Here is a 24623-nt window from a genome sequence, read left to right as displayed (position 1 = left end):
ACAGTAATTTGTTCACCCACCGTCTACTTGCTTTCATGAGAGAAGCCACTAGTAAACACTACCGCCCCGGGTCTATTCACATCCATCGTTTACACCTCCGCTTTTACTTTGCTTTGTTACTTTGGTGCTTTCAGTTCTCACTTGGCAAACAATCTATAAGGGATTGACAACCCCTTCATAGCGTTGGGTGCAAGCTTTTGTGTTTGTGCAGGATCTTGAGATACTCTTCCCCCGGATTGATACCTTGGTTCTCAAACTGAGGGAAATACTTACCGTCGCTGTGCTACATCACCCTTTCCGCTTCGAGGGAACACCAACGCAAGGCTCCAAGGCCACGAGGGAAATCCTTTGCATACTAGCCTAGGAAGTCCCTTAAGGTGTAGCCACAGCTGAAGGATTCCTCGTGCCGTCGACACAACTATGTATGGCTCCGTTGCAAGGGATACACAGCAAACATCTGGCGCCGTTGCCGGGGTGGAGAAAACAAGATCTATCCAAGTAGGTCTCACAAACTCTTCTCTTGCATTTAGTTTTGTTGCCAGTTGCCTCTCGTTTTCCTATCCCCCACTTCACATTTGCCGTTTTCATTCGCCTTTCGCCTTCGCCGTTTTCTTTTGCCTTTGCCGGTTTTCTTGCTTGCTTGTGTGCTTGTTTGGTTGTTGAAGTCATCATGTCTGAAAACACCAAACTTTGCGACTTCTCGAGCACTAATAATAATGATTTTATTAGTACTCCGATTGTTCCCGCCACTAGTGCGGAATCGTATGAAATCAACGCAGCTTTGCTGAATCTTGTTATGAAAGGGCAATTCTCTGGCCTTCCTAGTGAAGATGCCGCATCCCATCTCAATACCTTCATTGAGCTTTGTGATATGCAAAAGAAAAGAGATGTGTAAATGACGTGATTAAGTTGAAACTTTTTTCCTTTCTTGTTGCGAGATCGCGCAAAAACTTGGTTTTCTTGTTTGCCTAAAAATAGTATCGATTCTTGGGATAAGTGCAAAGATACTTACATATCCAAGTATTTTTCGCCGGCTAAGATCATCTCCTTACGTAACGATATCATGAATTTCAAGCAACTTGATCATGAACACGTTGCACAATCTTGGGAGAGGATGAAGCTTATGATTAGAAATTGTCCCGCTCATGGCTTGAGTTTGTGGATGATTATACAAATCTTTTACGCTGGCTTGAATTTCGCTTCTCGCAATATCTTGGACTGCGCCTCAGGTGGAACGTTCATGGAAATCATGTTAGGAGACGCTACAAAACTCCTAGACAATATCATGACCAACTACTCTCAGTGCCACACTGAAAGGTCGCCTGCTAGCAAAAAGGTGCACGATATAGAAGAGATTAACTCGCTTAGTGCTAAGATGGACGAGTTGATGAATTTGGTTGCTAGTAGAAACTCTACCGTAGATCCTAATGACATGCCACTATCTTCTTTGATTGAGAGTAGCAATGCTAGTTTGGACATGAATTTTGTTGGTAGGAACAATTTTGGCAACAACAATGCTTTTAGAGGAAACTATGTTCCTAGGCCTTTTCCTAGTAACTCCTCTAACAATTATGGCAATTCCTACGGCAACACTTATGGAAATCACAACAAATTACCCTCTGATCTAGAGAGTAATATCAAAGAGTTCATCAACTCTCAAAAGATTTTCAATGCGTCCATAGAGGAAAAACTACTCAAAATAGACGATTTGGCTAGGAGCGTTGATAGGATGTCTTGTGATATTGATGCTTTGAAAGTTAGATGCGCTCCTCCGAAGGTCAACTTGGATGAAACTTTGAAAGCTATGCGTATCTCCATGAATGAGAGCAAATAAAGAACCGCCCAAATTCGAGCTAGACATGAATGGTTTAAAAGGGTGCGTTCTAGTGATGCAAATCATGAAGATCTTAAAGTGCTTGGTGTGTCTCCTCTTGAATCTTTGTTTTTGCGTGTCAATCCTACTTATGGAGGGGCTGGATATGAATCCACTTTGGTTGAAAAATGCCCCAATGATTCGGAGTCCACCTATCTTGATGATAAAGGTGTGGAGAGTGGAGTAGAAGAAGTCAAAATTTTGGGTAGTAATGAAACTCCCACTTTGGATTTTAAGGAATTCAATTATGATAATTGCTCCTTGTTTGAATGCAATTCTTTGATGCAATCCATTGCAAACTCTCCACATGCTTATAGCCAAAGCAAAGCCTTTACAGCGCATATCGTAGATGCTATGATGAAATCAGTTGAATAGAAGCTCGAACTAGAAGTCTCTATACCTAGAAAACTTCATGATGAGTGGGAACTTACTATCAAAATCAAGATCAAAAACTACGAGTGCAATGCTTTGTGTGATTTGGGTGCTAGTGTTTCCGTGATTCCAAAGTCTTTATGTGATATTCTTGGTTTTCATGAGATTGAAGAGTGTTCTCTTAATTTGCATCTCGCGGATTCTACTGTCAAGAAACCCATGGGGAGGATCGATGATGTTCTTATTGTTGCAAATAAGAACTATGTACCCGTGGATTTCATTGTACTTGACATAGATTGCAATCCTTCATGTCCCAATATTCTTGGTAGACCTTTCCTAAGGACTATTGGTGCTATCATCGATATGAAGGAATGGAATATTAGATTTCAATTTCCTTTAAAGAAGTGCATGGAGCACTTTCCTAGAAAGAAAATAAGATTCCCTTATGAATCTACGATGAGGGCTACCTATGGTTTGAGCACCAAAGATGACTATACGTGATTTCATCACCTTTCGCCTAGCTAAGGGCGTTAAACAAAAGCGCTTGTTGGGAGGCAACCCAACAAATTTGTCCTTTTTCTTTCTGTTTTGTGTTTTCCGCACTTTCATAATTCTGTTATGATTGTGTTTTTGTGTTTCTTTTTGCGTTTGTGCCAAGCAAAACCATTATGATTGGTCTTGGGGATGATCGTTTGGTCATGCTGGAAAAGACAGAAACTTTATGCTCACGAAAAGAATTTTTGTTTTTTTCCTGTAAGAGATTTTGAGTTGATTCTTTTTGCTGCTGATTTCTACAAAATTCTTCAGACTTTCGTAAGGTTTCAGAAATTTTGAAGTACCAGAGGTATACGAAATATACAGTTTGCTATAGACTGGTCTCGTGTTAACAGATTCTGTTTTTGTTGTGTTGGTTGCTTATTTTGATGAAACTACGGATAGTATCGGGGGGTATTAGCCATGGAAGATTGAAAGTACAGTAACCCAACATCAGCACAAGTAGAATTTAAGTTTGCTAAAGTACCTAAGGAAGTGGTGGTTTGCTTTCTTGTACTAATGTTATCACGAGTTTCTGTTTAAGTTTCGTGTTGTGAAGTTTTCAAGTTTTGGGTGAAGTTCTTATGGACAAAGAGATAAGGAGTGGCAAGAGCTCAAGATTGGGGATGCCCAAGGCACCCCAAGAGATTAAAGGATGCCGTAAAAGCCTAAGCATGGGGATGCCCCGGGAAGGCATCCCCTCTCTCGTCTTCAATCCATCGGTAACGTTACTTGGGGCTATATTTTTATTCACCACATGTTATGTGTTTTTGCTTGGAGCGTCTTGTATCGTAGGAGTCTTTTATTTTTGTTGTGTCACAATCGTCCATGCTGCACACCTAGAGAGAGAGACATGCACACACCGTGATTTTGTCGAGCTTCACTTATATCCTTTGGTAGACAATTCAGCTCACATGTGCTTCACTTATATCTTTTGAGCTAGATACTTTTGCTCTATGTGCTTCACTTATATCTTTTAGAGCACAGCGGTGCGTGGCTTGGTAGTTGATCTATGATGTGAAAGTAGTCTCAAAAGGGGTAGTTATACAAAGGGATACGAAAACTTCCACCTTCATGTGCATTGAATAGTTAGAGAAGTTTGCTTCATCTCAATTAGTTTTGAGTAGTGGTTATGGTAATATTGAAGTCATGCTAGTAAGGTGTTGTGGATCTAGAAATACTTGTGTTGAAGTTAGTGATTCCCGTAGCATGCACGTATGGTGAACCGCTATGTGATGAAATCTGAGCATGATTAGTATATTGATTGTCATCCTTTGCGTGGCGGTCGGGATCGCGCGATGGTTTATACCTACCAACCCTTCCCCTAGGAGTATGTGTTGAATGCTTCGTTTCGATTACTAATAAAACTTTAGCAACAAGTATATGAGTTCTTCATGACTAATGTCGAGTCCATGGTTTAGATGCACTTTCACCTTCCACCATCACCATCTTCTTAGTGTCGTGCAACTTTCGCCGGTGCACAAAACCCACCATTAGCCTCCCTCAAAACAGCAACCATACCTACCTACTATGGCTTTTTCAAAGTTATTGCGAGATATATTGCCATGCAACTACCACCATGACATGTGCCACCACGTCTACATTGCCATTGCATGATCGTAAGATAGCTAGCATGATGTTTCCATTGATGTCTATGCCATGCTAGATCATTGCCACAGTACACTACCGAAGGCATTCCATATAGAGTCATCGTTACTCTAAGTTTTGAGTTGAAAGGGTGATGATCATCATTAATGGAGCATTTTCCCATGTGAGGAAATAAGAGATGCCAAAGAAGCCCACCAAAAAAAAGAGGCCAAAGAGACCACCAAATAAAAAAATGAGAGAAAAAGAGAGAAGGGACAATGCTACCACTTTTTCCACACTTGTGCATACTAAGCACCATGATCTTCATGATTGAGAGTCTCTCGTTTTGTCACCACCATATAGCTAGTGAGAAATTTTCATTATATAACTTGGCTTGTATATTCCAATGATAGGCTTCCTCAAAATTTCCTTAGGTCTTCGTGAGCAAGCAAGTTGGATGCACATGCACTAGTTTTCTTTAAGAGCTTTCACATACTCGTAGCTCTAGTGCATCATTTGTATGGTAATCCCTACTCATTGACATTGATATCTATTGATGAGCATCTCCACAGCTCATTGATATGCCAAGTTAATGTGACTATCTTCTCCTTTTTGTCTTGCGACCTCCACTACATTCCACACCATCTATAGTGCTATAACCATAGCTCACGCTCATGTATTGGGTGAGAGTTGAAAAGGTTTGAGAAAGTAAAGTTGTGAAACAATTATGGCCAATACCGGGGTTGTGCAATGATCATAGAGCATAGCCAGACTATATGCTTTTTTAGGGATAACTTTCTTTTGGCCTTGTTATTTTGAAAGTTCATGATTACTTTGCTAGTTTGCTTGAATTATTATTGTTTCCACGTCAATAGCAAACTATTGTTTTGAATCTAATGGATCTGAACATTCACGTCACATAAGAGGAATTACAAAGGACACCTATGCTAGGTAGCATGAAAGCATCAAAAATTCATTCTTATCACTTCCCTACTCGAGGATGAGCATGGGTTAAGCTTGGGGATGCTTGATACGTCTCAAACGTATCTATAATTTTTGATGCTTTCACGCTGTTATATTGTCTTCTTTGGATGTTTTATGTACCTTTTATATCTTTTTGGGACTAACTTATTAATTCAGTGCCAGTTCCTGTTTTTCCGTGTTTTTGACTGTTTTCAGATCTGATTTTGGAACGGAGTCCAAACGTTAGAAAACCCTGAAATGATTTTTTTCCCGAACGGAAGAAGACCAGGGGGCTTTTGGGCCAAGCCAAGTGGGCTCGAGGGAGCACACAAGCTCCCACCACGCCACCAGGGGGGAGGCAGCGGTGGGAAGGCTTTTAGCCTCCCTGGCTGCCCCCTGACCTAGGTCTTTGGCCTATAAATTCCCAAATATTCCGTAAAAAATCAGGGGAGCCTCGAAAATACTTTTCCGCCGCCGCAAGCTGCCGTTTCCGCGAGATCTCATCTAGAGACCCTTCCCGGCACCTTGCCGGAGGGGACTTTAGAGTTGGAGGGCTTCTTCATCATCATCATCGCCCCTCCAATGACTCGTGAGTAGTCCACTTCAAACCTACGGGTCCGTAGTTAGTAGCTAGATGGCTTGTTCTCTCTCTTGGATCTTCAATACAAAGTTCTCCATGATCTTCATGGAGATCTATCCGATGGAATCTTCTTTGGCGTTGTGTTTGTCGAGATCCGATGAATTCTGGATTTGTGATCAGATTATCTATGATATATATTTGAGTCTTTGCTGAATTCTTATATGCATCCTTGTAAGTCTCTCCGAGTCTTGGGTTTTGTTTGGCCAACTAGATCTTTGATTCTTGCAATGGGAGAAGTGCTTGGTTTTGGGTTCTACCATGTGGTGACCTTTCCGAGTGACAGTAGGGGCAGCAAGGCACACATCAAGTATTTGCCATCAACGTTAAAAAGATGGGGGTTTTATCATTGGTTTGAGATTATCCTCTACATCATGTCATCTTGCTTAAGGCGTTACTCTGTTCTTATGGACTTAATACACTAGATGCATGCTGGATAGCGGTCGACGTGTGGAGTAATAGTAGTAGATGCAGAAAGTATCGGTCTACTTGTTTTGGACGTGATGCCTATACATATAATCATTGCATAGATATCGTCACGACTTTGCGCCGTTCTATCAATTGCTCGATAGTAATTTGTTCACCCACCGTCTACTTGCTTTCATGAGAGAAGCCACTAGTAAACATTACGGCCCCCGGGTCTATTCACATCCATCGTTTACACCTCCACTTTTACTTTGCTTTGTTACTTTGTTGCTTTCGGTTCTCACTTGGCAAACAATCTATAAGGGATTGACAACCCCTTCATAGCGTTGGGTGCAAGCTTTTGTGTTTGTGCGGGATCTTGAGATACTCTTTCGCTGGATTGATACCTTGGTTCTCAAACTGAGGGAAATACTTACCGTCGCTGTGCTACATCACCCTTTCCGCTTCAAGGGAACACCAACGCAAGGCTCCAAGGCCACGGGGGAAATCCTTTGCATACTAGCCTAGGAAGTCCCTTAAGGCGTAGCTGCAACTGAAGGATTCCTGGTGCCGTCGACACAACTATTTCTGGCGCCGTTGCAAGGGATACACAGCAAACATCAATATTCGTCGTGAAGATGATATTGAAGGTAATATCATCATTCGGGTGGATGTCGATATGCTTTTAGTTTTACCTCCATGTGATTTTAACAACCATATTTTTAGGTGATTTGCATTGTTTATTTAAAATAGTTGGTGTTCATCCCTACTTAAATTTTTTTATTTTTAATTGACAGCTTATTTCTCTTATGCAAAAAAACTCAAAAGACAGTAGATGAGGTCTACTATAGTTCTCGCTCTGATCTAACTTGGTTGGACAAAACCCATTTGATCTCATTTATTGATGATGTTCATGATTATAAGAACAATTATGAAGATATTGGCAAATGTTATTCTGAATGCGTGCCACTAGTGCATGACTTGAACCCTAATAATTTCCATGTACATAGCTTGGTAAGATTGTTTTTTTACTTTTGAGTCATTAATTAGACCATCTTTCGCATACATAATTTTTTATAAAAACTAGATTGCTAACTACGTTATTATTATGTTCTTCAACAGAAATTCTCGCTATAGGTTGTTCCTAAACTGATGACTATAGAAGGTTGTCATTTGAATGTTACCAGGTTCCAGCCATGGTGGCCAATATTTTTCCGCAATGCATACTCGCTTTCTAGAAGGGATGGAAGCCTGAAACTTAAAGGATTTCAGAATTTCATGAAAAGCTACCGACAACCACTTGGCGGAGACGTGAAGGATATGCACATGCCACTTGTCGGAGATAGGTAGATCTCTATTCTTCACAATGGAGAGAGTGGAGCTTACTAATACGTCCATTTTACATCATGTTTTATTGCTGCTATTTATAAAGTTTTTGATCAATATAACACTTCATGGAGTATTTCTAATGCCTTTTCTCTTTTAATATGTAAGATTTACAAAAGGAGGGAGAATGCCGGTAGCTGGATTTATGGGCCTGAAAAAGGTACAACAGAGATACCTATTCTGCACATCTCCAAATGGGCGGAAAAAGTTATTTTACCCTAAAACTTTTATGGGGAGACTTTCGGGACGAGGCACCGCCGCCACGAGCTGGAACTAGAGCAGGAGCACTTTTGGTCTCCGGCGAGCAGATTCCGCAAGGGACACTTCCCTCCGGGAGGGGGAAATCGAAGCGTTCTTCACCACCAATAACCCTCTCATCATGGGTGAACCAATCTTCATCATCCCTATCAATAGCACCATCTCAAATCAAACCCTTGCTCATCTCTTATATTCAATCTTTGTGTCAGAATTTCAGATTGGTACCTGTGAGTGGCTTGTAGAATTGATTACGTATCGTAGTTGATGCTAATTGGTTTGCTCCTTGAGATATTAAATGTTCAGTCCTTTATGTTATTCAATACCCCTATGATCTTGAACACCATGATGATGACTGAGTAGTTACTTTTGTTCTTGAGGACATGGGAGAAGTCTTGTCATAAGTAATCATATGAATTTAGTATTTGTTTGATATTTTGATGATATGTATGTTGTGATTCTCTTAGTGGTGTCATGTGAACATCGAGTGCATCACACTTATGTTGGGGATCGTAGTAATTTCAAAAATTTCCTACGGCATACAAGGATCTATATATGGAGAAACCAGCAACGTGAGAGGTTGTAGAGCATCTTCATACCTTTGAAGATCGCCAAGCGGTAGTGTTACTATGAACGCGGTTGATGTGGTCGTACTCGCAGCGATTCAGATTGCGGTGGATTCCGATCTATGTGCCGAACTACGACACCTCCGCGTTCAACACACGTGCAGCCCGGTGACGTCTCCAACACCTTGAACCAGCAAGGAGGAAGGAGAGGTTGAGGGAGAGAGCTCCGGCAGCACGACAGCATGGTGGCGGTGGAGCTACGTGGTTCTCCGGCAGAGCTTCGCTAAGTTGTGCGGAGGACGAGGAGAGAGAGGGGTAGGGCTGCGCCGAGAGAGAGAGAGTTTTCGTGTCTCAAATCAGCCCCAACACCTTGGATATTTATTGGAGGGAGGGAGAGAGGGTGCGCACCCCTAGGGTTCCCTCCCTTGGGGTGGTGGCGGCCCTAGATGGCCAGGGAGGGCTGCGCCCTAGGTGGGCCTTGGGCCCCTCCTGTGCCCAGGGTTTGCCCCCTCCACCACTCCTTGCACCTTGGGCTGAGAGGGGAGGGCGCACCAACCCACTTTGGGCTGGTCCCCTTCCACCTTTTGGCCCATGAAGCCTCTTGGGGCTGGTGCCTGCTCCAGGTGGACCCCCGGAACCCTTCCGGTGGTCCCGGTACGTTACCGGTGATGTCCGAAACACTTCCGGTGACCAAAGTCTCACTTCCTATATATAAATATTTAAATCAGGACCATTCTGGAGCTCCTTGTGACATTTGGGACCTCATACGGGACTCCGAACAACCTTCGGTAACCACATACACTATTTCCCTTTAACCCTGGCGTCATCGAACCTTAAGTGTGTAGACCCTACGGGTTCGGGAGACATGCAGACATGACCGAGACATCTCTCCTGCCAATAACCAACAGCGGGGTCTGGATATCCATGTTGGTTCCTACATGTTCCACGAGGATCTCATTGGATGAACCACGATGTCAAGGATTCAATCAAATCTCGTATGCAATTCCCTTTGTCTATCGGTATGATACTTGCCCGAGATTCGACCGTCGGTATCCCTATTCCTTGTTCAATCTCATTACCGGCAAGTCTCTTTACTCGTTTTGTAACACATCATCCCGTGGCTAACCCCTTAGTCACACTGAGCTCAATATGATGATGGATTACCGAGTGGGCCCAGAGATACCTCTTCGTCACATGGAGTGACAAATCCCGGTCTCGATGCGTACAACTCAACACACAATTTCGGAGATACCCTTAGTGCACCTTTATAATCACCTAGTTATGTTGTGAATTTTGGTACACCCAAAACACTCCTATGGTATCCCGGGAGTTGCACAATCTCACGGTCTAAGAAAATGATACTTGACATTAGAAAAGCTTTAGCACACGAACAACACGATCTAGTGTTATGCTTAGGATTGGGTCTTGTCCATCACATCATTCCCTAATGATGTGTTCCCGTTATCAATGACATCCAATGTCCATGATCAAGAAACCATGATCATCTATTGATCAACGAGCTAGCTAACTAGAGGCTCACTAGGGACAAATTGTGATCTATATATTCACACATGTATTACGGTTTCTGGTTAATACAATTATAGCATGAATAATAGACAATTATCATGAACTGGAAATATAATAATAACAAATTTATTATTGCCTCTAGGGCATATTTCCAACCGTCTCCCAGCTGCACTAGAGTCAATAATCTAGTTACATTGTGATGAATCGAACACCCATAGAGTTCTGGTGCTGATCATGCTTTGCCCGTGGAAGAGGTTTAGTCAACGGGTCTGTGACATTCAAATCCGTATGTACTTTACAAATATCTATATCTCCATCCTGGATATATCCACGAATGGAGTTGAAGCGGCGCTTGATGTACGTGGTCTTCTTCTGAAACCTGGGCTCCTTTGCAATAGCAATAGCTCTAGTGTTGTCATAGAACAGAGTCATCGGGCCCGACGCACTTGGAATCACTCCTAGGTCAGTGATGAACTCCTTCATCCAGACTCCTTCCTATGTTGCTTCCGATGCAGCTATGTACTCCGCTTCACATGTAGATGCCGCCACTACGATTTGCTTGCAACTGCACCAGCTTACTGGCCCATTATTCAAAATATCCACGTATCCGGTGTGTGAGTTGGAGTCATCCGGATCTTTGTCAAAGCTATCATCGATGTAACCCTTTATGACGAGCTCTTCGGCACCTCCATAGACGAGAAACATATCTTTAGTCCTTTTCAGGTACTTTAGTATAGTCTTGACCATTGTCCAGTGATCCACTCCTGGATCACACTGGTACCTCCCTACCAAACTTATGGCAAGGTTCACATCAGGTCTGGTACACAGCATGGCAGACATAATAGAGCCTATGGCTGAAGCATAGGGGACGGTACTCATCTTTTCTCTATCTTCCCCCGTGGTCGGTTGTTGAGTCGCACTCAACCTCACACCTTGCAATACAGGAAAGAACCCCTTCTTAGCCTTCTCCATATTGAACTTCTTCAATATCTTGTCAAGGTATGTGCTTTGTGAAAGACCTATGAGGCGTCTCGATCTATCTCTATAGATCTTGATGCCTAATATGTAAGCAGCTTCTCCAAGGTCTTCCATTGAAGAACTCTTATTCAAATAGGCCTTGATGCTTTCGAGTAGTTCTATATCATTTCCCCTCAACAATATGTCATCCACATATAATATGAGAAATGCTACAGAGCTCCCACTTAATTTCTTGTAAATACAGGCTTCTCCATAAGTCTGTATAAACCCAAACACTTTGGTCACCTCATCAAAGAGAATGTTCCAACTCCAATATGCTTTCCCGAGCCCATAGATGGAGCGCTGGAGCTTGCATACCTTGTTAGCACTCCTAGGATCATCAAAACATTTCGGTTGTATCATATACAATTCTTCTTTAAGAAAGACGTTCAAGAATGCTATTTTGACATCCATTTGCCAGATTTCATAATCATAAAATGCAGCAATTGTTAACATGATTCAGACCGACTTCAGCATCGCTAAGGGTGAGAATGTCTCATCGTAGTCAATCCCTTGAACTTGTCGATAACCCTTAGCGACAAGTCGAGCCTTATAGATGGTCACATTACCATTCGTGTCAGTCTTCTTCCTGAAGATCCATTTATTTTCTATGGCTCGCCGATCATCGGGCAAGTCCACCAAAGTCCATACTTTGTTCTCATACATGGATCCTATCTCGGATTTCATGGACTCGAGCCATTTGTTGGAATCTGGGCCTGCCATTGCTTCTTCATAGTTCGAAGGTTCACTGTTGTCTAACAACATGATTTCCATGACAGGCTTGCCATACCACTCTGGTGCAGAATGTACCCTTGTCGACCTTCGAGATTCAATAGCAACTTGATCCGAAGTGTCATGATCATCATCATTAACTTCATCTCTAGCCGGTGCAGGCGCCTCACAAACATTTTCTTGTGCTGCGCTACTCTCCGGTTCGAGAGGAGGTACAATTACCTCATCATGTTCTATTTTCCTCCCACTTACTTGTTTCAAGAGAAACTCTTTCTCTAGAAAGGATCCGTTCTTACAAACAAAGATCTTGCCTTCAGATCTAAGATAGACGGTGTACCCAATAGTTTCCTTAGGGTATCCTATGAAGACGCATTTTTCCGCTTTGGGTTTGAGCTTCTGTGGTTGAAGTTTCTTCACGTAAGCAATGCAGCCGCAAACTTTAAGAAATGACACCTTAGGTTTCTTGCCAAACCATAATTCATACGGTGTCGTCTCAACGGATTTAGACGTTGCTCTATTTAAAGTGAATACGGCAGTTTCCAATGCATATCCCCAAAATGATAGCGGTAAATCGGTAAGAGACATCATAGATCACATCATATCCAATAAAGTGCGATTACGATGTTCACACATACCGTTACGCTGCGGTGTGCCAGGCGACATGAGTTGTGAAACAATTCCACATTTCCGTAGGTGTGTGCCAAACTCATGACTCAAATATTCTCCTCCATGATCAGATCGTAGAAAGTTTATTTTCTTGTCGCGTTGATTCTCCACCTCACTCTGAAATTCCTCGAAGTCTTCAAAGGTTTCAGACTTGTGTTTCATTAAGTAGACATACCCATATCTACTTAAATCATTAGTGAGGGTGAGAACATAACGATAACCACCGCGAGCTTCATTGCTCATTGGACCACATACATCAGTATGTATTATTTCCAATAGGTTAGTTGCTCGCTCCATTGTTCCGGAGAACGGAGTCTTGGTCATCTTGCCCATGAGGCACGGTTCGCATGTGTCAAATGATTCAAAATCATGTGACTCCAAAAGTCCATCTGTATGGAGTTTGTTCATGCGCTTTACGCCGATATGACCAAGGCAGTAGTGCCACAAGTATGTGGGACTATCATTATCAACCTTGCATCTTTTAGCACTCATACTATGAATATGTGTAACATCACGATTGAGATTCATTAGGAATAAACCATTAACCAGCGGGGAATTACCATAAAACATTCCACTCATATAAATAGAACAATCATTATTCTCAGATTTAAATGAGTAGCCATCTTGCATCAAGCGAGATCCCGATATAATGTTCATTCTCAAAGGTGGTACTGAATAACAATTATTATTGTTTATAACTAATCCCGAAGGTAGATGTAGAGGTAGCGTACCGACGGTGATCACATCGACCTTGGAACCATTCCCGGCGCGCATCGTCACCTCGTCGTTGGCCAGCCTACGCTTGTTCCACAGTTCCTGCTTAGAGTTGCAAATGTGAGCAACAACACCGGTATCAAATACCCAGGAGCTACTATGAGTAATGGTAAGGTACACATCAATAACAAGTATATCACATATACCTTTGACGTTGCCGGCCTTCTTGTCTGCTAAGTACTTGGGGCAATTCCGCATCTAGTGACCGATTCCCTTGCAGTAGTAGCACTAAGTCTCAGGCTTATGTTCTTTCTTTGACTTCTTCCTGGCAACTGGCTTACCGGGCATGGCAAAAGCTTTGCCGTATTTCTTGAAGTTCTTCTTACCCTTGCCTTTCTTGAAACTGGTGGTCTTATTGACCATCAACACTGGATGCTCTTTCTTGATTTCTACCTCTGCAGATTTCAGCATTGAATACAACTCGGGAACAGTCTTTTCCATCCCTTGCATGTTGTAATTCATCACAAAGCCTTTGTAGCTAGCTGGAAGCGACTGGAGGATTCTGTCAATGATCGCATCATCCGGAAGTTCAACTCCGAGTTGAGTCAGGCGGTTATGCAACCGAGACATTCTGAGTATGGGCTCACTAACAGAACTGTTCTCATCCATCTTACAGCTAAAGAACTTGTCGGAGACATCATATATCTTGACCCGGACATGAGCTTGAAAAACAAGTTTCAGCTCCTCGAACATCTCATATGCTCCGTGTTGCTCAAAACTCCTTTGGAACCCCGGTTCTAAACTGTAAAGCTTGCCGCATTCAACGAGAGAGTAGTCATCACTCCACGACTGCCATGCGTTCCTAATGTCCTAGGTTGCCGCGGGAACGGGAGGTTCAGCTAGCGTTGCATCAAGGACATATGCCTTCTTGGAAGCCATGAGGATGAGCTTCAAGTTACGAGCCGAGTCCGCATAGTTGCTCCCATCGTCTTTCAGCTCGGTTTTCTCTAGGAACGCGTTGAAGTTGAATGGGACATTTGCGTTGGCCATTGGATCTACAATATTTGTAAAGACAATTTTTTAGATTAAGTTCATGATAATTAAGTTCATCTAATAAAATTACTAATGAACTCCCACTTAGATCGACATCCCTCTAGTCATCCAAGTGTTACATGATCCACATCAACTAGCCCATGCACGATCATCACGTGTGTCGGACTAGTCATTAATGGTGAGCATCTCCATGCTGATCGTATCAGCCATACGACTCATGTTTGACCTTTCGGTCTCTCGTATTCGAGGCCATGTCTGTACATGCTAGGCTCGTCGAGTCAACCTAAATGTTTTGCATGTGTAAACTCGCTTACACCCGTTGTATGCAAACGTTAGAATCTATCACACTCGATCATCATGTGGTTCTTCGAGGCAACGAACCTTCGCAACGGTGCACACTTAGGGGAATACTTATCTCGAAATTTTTGATGAGGGGTCATCTTATATTTGCTACCGTCGTTCTAAGCAATAAGATGTATAACATGATAAACTTCACATGCAATCATATAGTGACATGATATGGCCAATATCATCTTGCTCCTTTGATCACCATCTTCGGGGCACCATGATCATCATGGTCACCGGCATGACACCATGATCTCCATCACTGTGTCTCCGTGGAGTCATCACGCCAACTATTACTTGTACTACTATAGGTAACCGTTTAGCGATAAAGTAAAGTAATCAACATGGCATTGCATCTCATACAATAAATTAAGACAACTCCTATGACTCCTGCCGGTTGTCATACTCATCGACATTCAAGTCGTGAATCCTATTACAAGAACATGATCAATCTCATACATCACATATGTAACATCACATCCTTTTGGCCATATCACATCACATAGCATACCCTACAAAAACAAGTTAAACGTCCTCTAATTGTTGTTGCAAGTTTTACGTGGCTGGTTTGGGTTTTTAGCAAGAACGCTTCTTACCTAAGTGACAGCCACAACGTTGATATGACGATGCTATTTACCCTTCACAAGGACCCTTTTCATCGAATCCAATTCGACTAAAGTGGGAGAGACAGACACCCGCTAGCCACCTTATGCACCAAGTGCATGTATGTCGGTGGAACCAATCTCACGTAAGCGTACGTGTAAGGTCTGTCCACGCCGCTTCATCCCACACTACTGCCAAAAAAATATAAGACTAGTAACGGCAAGCAAGTTGACAAATCAACGCCCACAACTTTTGTGTTCTACTCGTGCATAGAATCTACGCATAGAACCTTGGCTCGGATGCCACTGTTGGGGATCGTAGTAATTTCAAAAATTTCCTATGCCATACAAGGATCTATCTATGGAGAAACCAGCAAGGACAGAGGTTGTAGAGCATCTTTATACCTTTGAAGATCACTAAGCGGAAGCGTTACAATGAACGTGGTTGATGGAGTCATACTCGCAACGATTCAGATCGTGGTGGATTCTGATCTATGGGCCGAACTACGACACCTCCGCGTTCAACACACGTGCAGGTCGGTGACGTCTCCAACACCTTGAACCAGCAAGGAGGAAGGAGAGGTTGAGGGAGAGAGCTCCGGCAGCACGATGACATGGTGGCGGTGGAGCTACGTGGTTCTCCGGAAGAGCTTCGCTAAGTTGTGCGGAGGACGAGGAGAGAGAGAGGTAGGGCTGCGCCGAGAGAGAGAGTTTTCGTGTCTCAAATTAGCCCCAACACCTTGGATATTTATAGGAGGGCGGGAGAGAGGGTGCGCACCCCCTAGGTTTCCCTCCCTAGGGGTGGCGGCCGCCCTAGATGGCCAGGGAGGGTGGCGGCAGGGTGGAGAGGAGGGATGCGCCCTATGTGGGCCTTGGGACCCTCCCGCGCCTAGGGTTTGCCCCCTCCACCTCTCCTTGCGTCTTGGGATGAGAGGGGAGGGTGCACCAGCCCACTTTGGGGTGGTTCCCTTCTACCTTTTGGCCCATGAAGCCTCTTGGGGCTGGTGGCCCCTCCCAGTGGACCCCTGGAACCCTTCCGGTGGTCCCGGTACATTACCGGTGACGCCCGAAGCACTTCTGTGACCAAAATCTCACTTCCTATATATAAATATTTACCTCCGGCCATTTCAGATCTCCTCATTATGTCCGGCATCTCATTCGGGACTCTGGACAATCTTCGGTAACTACGTACACTATTTACCTATAACCCTGGCGTCATCGAACCTTTAGTGTGTAGATACTACGGGTTCGGGAGATATGTAGACATGACTGACACATCTCTCCGGCCAATAACCAACAGCAGGGTATGGATATGCATGTTGGTTCCCACATGTTCCACGATGATCGCATCGGATGAACCACGATGTCAAGGATTCAATCAATCCCATATGCAATTCCCTTTTATCTATCGGTATGATACTTGCCCGAGATTCGATCGTCGGTATCCATATACCTTGTTCAATCTCGTTACCGGCAAGTCTCTTTACTCATTCCATAACACCTCATCACGTGGCTAACCCCTTAGTCAGACTGAGCTCAATATGATGATGGATTACCGAGTGGGCCCAGAGATACCTCTCCGTCACACGGAGTGACAAATCCCGGTCTCGATTCGTACAACTCAACAGACACTTTCGGAGATACCAGTAGTGCACCAGTATAGTCAACCAGTTACGTTGTGACGTTTGGTACACCCAAAGCCCTCCTACGGTATCCGGGAGTTGCACAATCTCACGGTCTCAGGAAATCCTACTTGACATTAGAAAAGCTTTAGCAGACGAACAACACGATCTAGTGTTATGCTTAGGATTGGGTCTTGTCCATCACATCATTCCCCAATGATGTGATCCCATTATCAATGACATGCAATGTCCATGATCAGGAAACCATGATCGTCTTTTGATCAACGAGCTAGCCAACTAGAGGCTCACTAGGGACACATTGTGATCTATATATTCACACATGTTTTACGGTTTCTGGTTAATAAAATTATAGCATGAATAATAGACATTTATCATGAACTGGAAATATAATAATAACAAATTTATTATTGCCTCTAGGGCATATTTCCAGCAAATTAACCATTCATGGGCCTAAGGGAACTCATTGTGGAGTAGTAATTAGATCATGGGTTGCTAGAGTGATAGAATCTTAAACCCTAGTTTATGCGCTATTCCGTAAGGCCTTGGATCCAACCGCTTATTGCTCTGGTTAGTCTTTGTCTTAATTCTCTTTTCATAGTTGCGGATGCTAGCGAGAGGGGTTAATCATAAGTGGGAGGCTTGTTCATGTAATAATAGCGCCCAAGCACTGGTCCACCCACATGTTTACATCAAAATAGCGAATGCAAATCAAAAGAACATGGTGAAAGTGACTAGGTGAAATTCCCGTGTGTTCTCAAGAATGTTTGCATCACTATAAGTACTTGTTCCGGCCTCTCCTTTGCAGTGAAAAGGATTGAGCTATCTTGCTGCACTTCATTTACGTTTGTCCCTAGTTACTTTCTACAAATTATCTTGCTACCAAACTATCTGTTACCGCTTGTTTTAGTGCTTGCAGAAACTACCTTGCTAAACCACTTGTCATTTCCTTCTGCTCCTCGTTGGGTTCGATACTCTTACTTATCTAAAGGACTACAATTGATCCCCTATACTTGTAGTTCATCAAGACTCTTTTCTGGCACCGTTTCTTGGGAGTGAAGCGCCTTTGGTGAGTGGAAATTGGTAAGGAAATATTTTGTTACGTGCTGAAATTTATTGCTACTTGTCACTATGGAAAGTAATCTTTTGAGAGGCTTGTTCATGGTATCTTCACCTCAACCGAAAACCACTAGAGTTGGCTCTCCACCACCCACTAAAGCTACTGAAGATATTGCTGATGAAATTCCTACAGGTCTTATTGAGAAACTTTTAGCTAATCCTTATGCACGCAATGGAACTAAACATCCTAATATGCACTTAATTTATGTGGATGGGATATGTGGATTGTTTAAGCTTGCAGGTTTATCTGGAGACGGGGCTAAGAAGAAAGTGTTCCCTTTATCTTTGTAGGGAAAGGCGTTGACATGATATAGGCTATGTGATGATACTGACACATGGGATTGGAATTGTTTGAAACTTGAGTTCCACTAGAAATTTTACCCTATGCATTTGGTTCATCGTGATCGGAATTATATTTATAACTTCTATCCTCATGAAGGAGAAAGTATCGCTCAAGCTTGGGCGAGGCTCAAGTATATGCTTCATACATGCCCCAATCATGATCTCTCAAGGTAAATAATTCTTCAAAAAAATTATGCTCGACTTTTTCATAATGATCAAAATGTACTTGATTCTTCTTCAACTGGTTCTTTTATGAATAAGACTATTGAATTTAAATGCGATTGTCTTGAAAAGATTAAGTGCAACCATGAGAACTGGGAGATCGACAAAGGTAATGAGTCAGGTAGAAATCTTGAGCTTGATTGTGTTAAATCTTTTAGGGAAACAGATGCCTTTCAGAAATTTAGCACCAATTATGGACTTGACTATGAAATAGTAACCTCTTTTTGTGAATCTTTTGCTACTCATGTTGACCTTCCTAAGGAGAAGTGGTTTAAATACCATCCTCCTATAGCAATTAAGGAAAAACCTCGTGAGATTAAAGAAGAGAAAACTATTGTCTACAATGTTTATCTAGTTGTTCATACTACTTATTTTGAGAAACCACCTTTTCTTGTTAGAATTATAGAGCACTCTAAGGTTTCTTGGGTAGTTAGAAAAAGTTATGTTAGAACACCTACTCCTTCTGAGAAAAAATTAAGGTTGAACCTAGCATTGCTTTAGTTAAAGGTCTTTGAGTTGATGAATTGGATGAACATGTTATTTCCTTCTGTGATAATGCTTCTAGAATTGCTAGTCCTTATCTTGAGAATAAAATAGACCCGTAGCTGGCATGCTTCTACTTCTCAAACAATAGCGCCAGAAATTGACACGTTGACGGAGATTGGGCTTGCGTTGGATTTTCCCTTGAAGAGGAAAGGGTGATGCAGCACAGGAGCAGTAAGTATTACCCTCAGTTTGAGAACCAGGGTATCGATCCAGAAGGAGGGTCTCGTCAAGTCCAGAGTACCTGCGCAAACACAAACAAGCTTGCACCCAACGCTTCAAAGGGGCTGTCAATCCCTTCAAGATTGTTTGCAAAGTGAGATCAGAAGGCAGAAAGTGCAACGAAGTAAAAAGTGTATGGCTGAAAATATGGTGTGGAGTAGACCATGGGGGCCATAGTGTTCACTAGAGGCTTCTCCCAAAATAGCAAATATCACGGTGGGTGAACAAATTACTGTCGAGCAATTGATAGAACCGCGCAAAGTGATGACGATATCTAAGGCAATGATCTAGCATATAAGCATCACGTCCGAGACAAGTAGACCGATACTTTCTGCATCTAGTACTATTACTCCACACATCGACCGCTATCCAGCATACATCTAGTGTATTGAGTTCATGACGAACAGAGTAACGCTTTAAGCAAGATGACATGATGTAGAGGGATAATCTCAAACCAATGATGAAAACCCCATCTTTTTACCCTTGATGGCAACAACAAGATATGTGCCTCGCTACCCCTTCTGTCACTGGGTGAGGTTACCGCACGGGATGAACCCAAAACCAAGCACTTCTCCCATGGCAAGAATCATAGATCTAGTTGGCCAAACAAAACCCACAACTCGAAGAGAATTACAAGGATATGAAATCATGCATAAGAGAGATGAGAAGAAACTCAAATAAGATTCGTAGATAATCTGATCATAAATCCACAATTCATCGGCTCTCGACAAACACACCGCAAAATAAGATTACATCGGATAGATCTCCATGAAGATCATGGAGAACTTTGTATTGAAGATCCAAGAGAGAGAAGAAGCCATCTAGTTACTAGCTATGGACCCGTAGGTCTATGGTGAACTACTCATGCATCATCTGAGAGGTCATGGTGTTGATGGAGAAGCCTTCCGTGTCCGAATCCCCCCTCCGGCAGGGCGCCAAGACGTGCCCCAGATGGGATCTTGCGGAGACAGAAGCTTGCGGCGGTGGAAAAGTGATTACGTTGCTCCCCTGATTTTTTTGGGAATATTTGGGAATTTATAGGCGCAAGATCTAGGTCAGGAGACCTCCAGGGGCCCACAAGCTTGGATGGTGTGGCCCCCCTGGCCACGGGGTTTTCTTCCGTTTGGACTCCGTTTCAAAATCGCCTCTGAAAGGGGTCAAAAACATGGAAAAAACAGGAACTGGCACTTGGCACTGAATTAATAAGTTAGTCCGAGAAAATAAATAGAAGGCATGCAAAACATCCCAAGTTTAACAAGATAATAGCATGAAACCATCAAAAATTATAGATACGTTGGAGACGTATCACATGCGTGTTATTTCTGTTAAAATAAGAGATCATTGCAATAATGATTTATGTGATGTGGGTGTTAGCATAAGTGTTATTGTTTTACTTTATATCAAGAAGTCATGAATGATACTGCACCTGCAGAGATTGAGGGTATTGATGTCACTACTAAGTTGGCCGACAGAAATACTATTTCACCACTTGGTATTGTGAGAGATTTTCAAGTCTTATGTGGTAAGATCAAATACCCAATTGATTTTCTTGTTCTTGGTTCTACACAAGATAGCTTTTGTCCAATCATATTTGGTAGACCTTTCTTGAATACTGTTACTTCTCAAATTGATTGTGCTAAGAAGATTGTTAGTGTCAACTTCAGTGGTTTGTCTCATGAATTTAATTTCTATAAGTTTCGTAGAAAACCACATGATATAGAGTTACCTAGTAAAGATGAAATTGTTAGTGTTGCCGCTATTGCTATGCGTCCTACTGATCCTTTGGAACAATATTTGCTCGAGCATGAGAATGATTTGCATGTAAATGAAAGGAATGAAATAGATGAGGTTTTGTTTAAGCAGACACATATCCTTAAGAATAATTTGCCCGTTCAAACTTTGGGAGGTCCTGCTCCACCTAAGAGTGATCCTCTGTTTGAGTTGAAGCAATAGCGTCATACTCTGAAATATGCTTATCTTGATGAAAAGAAAATATAACCTGTTATTATCTGTGCTAACCTTTCAGAGCAGGAGGAAAAGAGATTATTAGAATTTCTAAGGAAGCACTCTGCCGCTATCGGATATACTCTCAATGATCTTAAGGGCATTAGGCCCACTCTATGTCAGCACGAGATTAATATGGAACTAGAGGCTAAACCCGTTGTTGACCACCAACGACATTTAAATCCGAAGATGAAGGATGTGGTAAGAACAAAAATATTAAAGCTTGTGAAAGCACGTATTATATACCCCATAGCTGATAGTAGATGGGTGAGTCTAGTTTATTATGTCCCTAAAAAAGGTGGTAGTACTGTTGTTCCTAATGATAAGAATGAACTTATACCTCACAGATGGTAACTCGTAATAGGATGGTGATAGATTTTTGAAAGTGGAATAAAGCTATTAGGAGAGATCACTACCCTTTACCTATTATGGATCAAATGTTAGAAAGGTTGTCTAAGCACGCACACTTTTGTTTCTTTAATGGTTATTCTGGTTTTTCTCAAATACCTGTTGCACAATCTGATCAAGAGAAAATCAACTTTACCTACCCTTTTGGAACTTTTGCTTATACATGTATGCCTTTTGGTTTATGCAATGCACGTGCTACTTTTCAAAGATGTATGAATGATATCTTCTATGATTTTTGTGAAAAGATTGTTGAGGTTTTCATGGATGATTTCTTCGTATACGAAACTTCTTTTGATGATTGCTTAAGCAACCGTGACCGATTTTGCAGAGATGTGAACAAACAAATCTTGTCTTGAATTGGGAGAACTGCCACTTTATGGTTAATGAAGGTACTATCTTGGCCCATGAAATTACTGAAAGAGGTATTGAGGTTGATAAAGGAAAAGTGGATGCTATTGAGAAGATACCATGCCCGAACGATATTAAAGGTATAAGAAGTTTCATTGGTCATGCTGGTTTCTATAGGAGATTTATTAAATACTTCTCTAAATTTTCTAGCCCCTCTTACCAATATTTTGCGAAAAGATGTTCATTTTTTTATGATGATTGTGTAGAAGCCTTTGAAACTCTTAAGTCAGCTTTCATTTCTGCACCTATTGTTCAGCCACCTGATTCGGATTTACCTTTTGAAATTATGTGTGATGCTAGTGATTATGCTGTTGGGGTTGTTCTAGGACAGAGGGTTGATAAGAAGTTGAATGTTATTCGTTATGCTAGTAAGACTGTGGACACTACCCAAAGGAATTATGCTACCACTGTAAAAGAGTTTCTAGCAGTTGTGTTTGCTTATGATAAGTTTAGATCTTATATTGTTGATTCCAAAGTTACTATTCACACTGATCATGCTGCTATTAAGTATCTTATGGAAAAGAAAGATGCTAAGCCTAGGCTTATTAGGTGGGTTCTTTTGCTGGAGGAGTTTGATCTTCATATCGTTGAGAGGAAAGGGGCTGAGAAGCCCGTGGCTGATAACTTGTCTAGATTGGAAAATTTGCTTCATGACCCACAACCTACTAATGATAGTTTTCCTGATGAGCAATTAGCTGCTATTAATTTTTATCGTAATACTCCTTGGTATGCAGAGTATGCTAATTATATTGTTGCTATGTTTATACCTCCTAGTTTTACTTACCAACAAAATAAAAAGTTTTTTATGATTTAAGACACTATTTGCGCGATGACCCACATCTTTGTAAAGAAGGTGTGGATGGTATTGCTAGACGTTGTGTACCTGACCATGAACAGGAACAATTTCTTCAGAACTGTCGCTCCAAAGCTTATGGAGGACACCATGCAGGAGATAGAACCGCACATAAGGTATTGCAATCCGATTTTTATTTTCCTATTCTCTTCAAGGATGCTTGTAAGTTTGTCTTATCTTGTGATGAGTGCCAAAGGATGTAATTTCATTAGATGCCAGAAATGCCTATGAATTAATCTCTCGTTATTAAATCATTTGATGTTTAGGGTTTTGATTATACGGGACCTTTTCCTAAGTCCGATGGGTATACTCAAATTCTTGTTGTTGTTGATTATGTCACAAAGTGGGTTGAGGCTATCCCCACTAGAAGTGTTGATCAAAATACTTCCATTAAAATGCTTAGGGAAGTAATCTTTCAAGGTTTGGAGTCCCTACATATATTATGACTGATGGTGGTTCACATTTTATGCATGCTGCTTTTCGTAAGATGCTTGCTAAATATGATGTTAATGATAGAACTGTGTCTCCCTATCATCCTCAATCTAGTTGACAAGTTGAATTGAGCTATATCGAGATAAAGTTGATTTTGCAAAAGACTATCAATATATCTAGAAAGAATTGGTCTAAGAAATTAGATGATGCTTTGTGGGCTTATAGAACTGCTTATAAGAATCCTATGGGTATGTCTCCTTATAAAATGGTTTATGGAAAAGCATGTCATTTACCTCTTGAATTGGAACATAAATCCTTTTGGGCTATTAAAGAACTTAACTATGACTTCAAGATTGCACGTGAAAAGGGTTATTTGACATTAGCTCACTTGATGAATGGAGAACCCAGAGCTGTGATAATGCCAAGTTGTTTAAAGAGGAAGTCAAACGATGGCATGACAAGAGGATCCAAAAGAGAGAATTCAAAGTGGGTTAATATGTTTTATTATATAATTCTCATCTTATGTTCTTTGCAGGTAAACTTCTCTCCAAATGGGAAGGGCCATATATTATCAAAGAAGTTTATCATTCCAGAGCCATAAAGATCAATAATGCCACGGGTATTAACCCGAAGGTCATAAATGGACAAAGGATCAAGAACTACATTTCAGGTACACCCATTAATGTTGAAACTAATATTATTGAGACTATTACATCGGAGGAACATATCAAGGAATCCTTCCGGAACACTCCAGAATACTGAAAAAGGAATAGGTACGTGATACGGTAAGTAAACGGACTCCAAAAATTCCGCAAAAATATATTCTGCCAGTTTTGGAATATTTAGAAAAATATAAAAATAAAAGGAAGCCGAGAGGGTCCACAAGGTGCCCACAGAGCACCCGAGCGACCCCTGGGGCGCGCCCTGATGCTGTGTGGGTCCCTGGTGCACCTTCCCGACTCCGTTTTCCTCCCGTTTTACTTGTTATGCAAGATAAACAATCTATATACTCCCCATATTGATTTGACCAGCGCATCGAGAGTTATCTTCTGTTCTTCTTTCTTGATGTTTTCTGGCAGGTCCAAAAATATGTCATCCCAAGAATCTGATGATGAGAGAGACATTTCACATTATCTTGCCAACTCAAAGCTCTATGGGGGTTTAGATCCCTATGGGTTGTTCTCAGATGAGGAACA

Source organism: Hordeum vulgare, chromosome 3H, assembly GCF_904849725.1.
Source record: "Hordeum vulgare subsp. vulgare chromosome 3H, MorexV3_pseudomolecules_assembly, whole genome shotgun sequence".
In the NCBI taxonomy this organism is placed as follows: Eukaryota; Viridiplantae; Streptophyta; class Magnoliopsida; order Poales; family Poaceae; genus Hordeum; species Hordeum vulgare.
Note: the sequence above shows the minus strand (reverse complement) of the source record.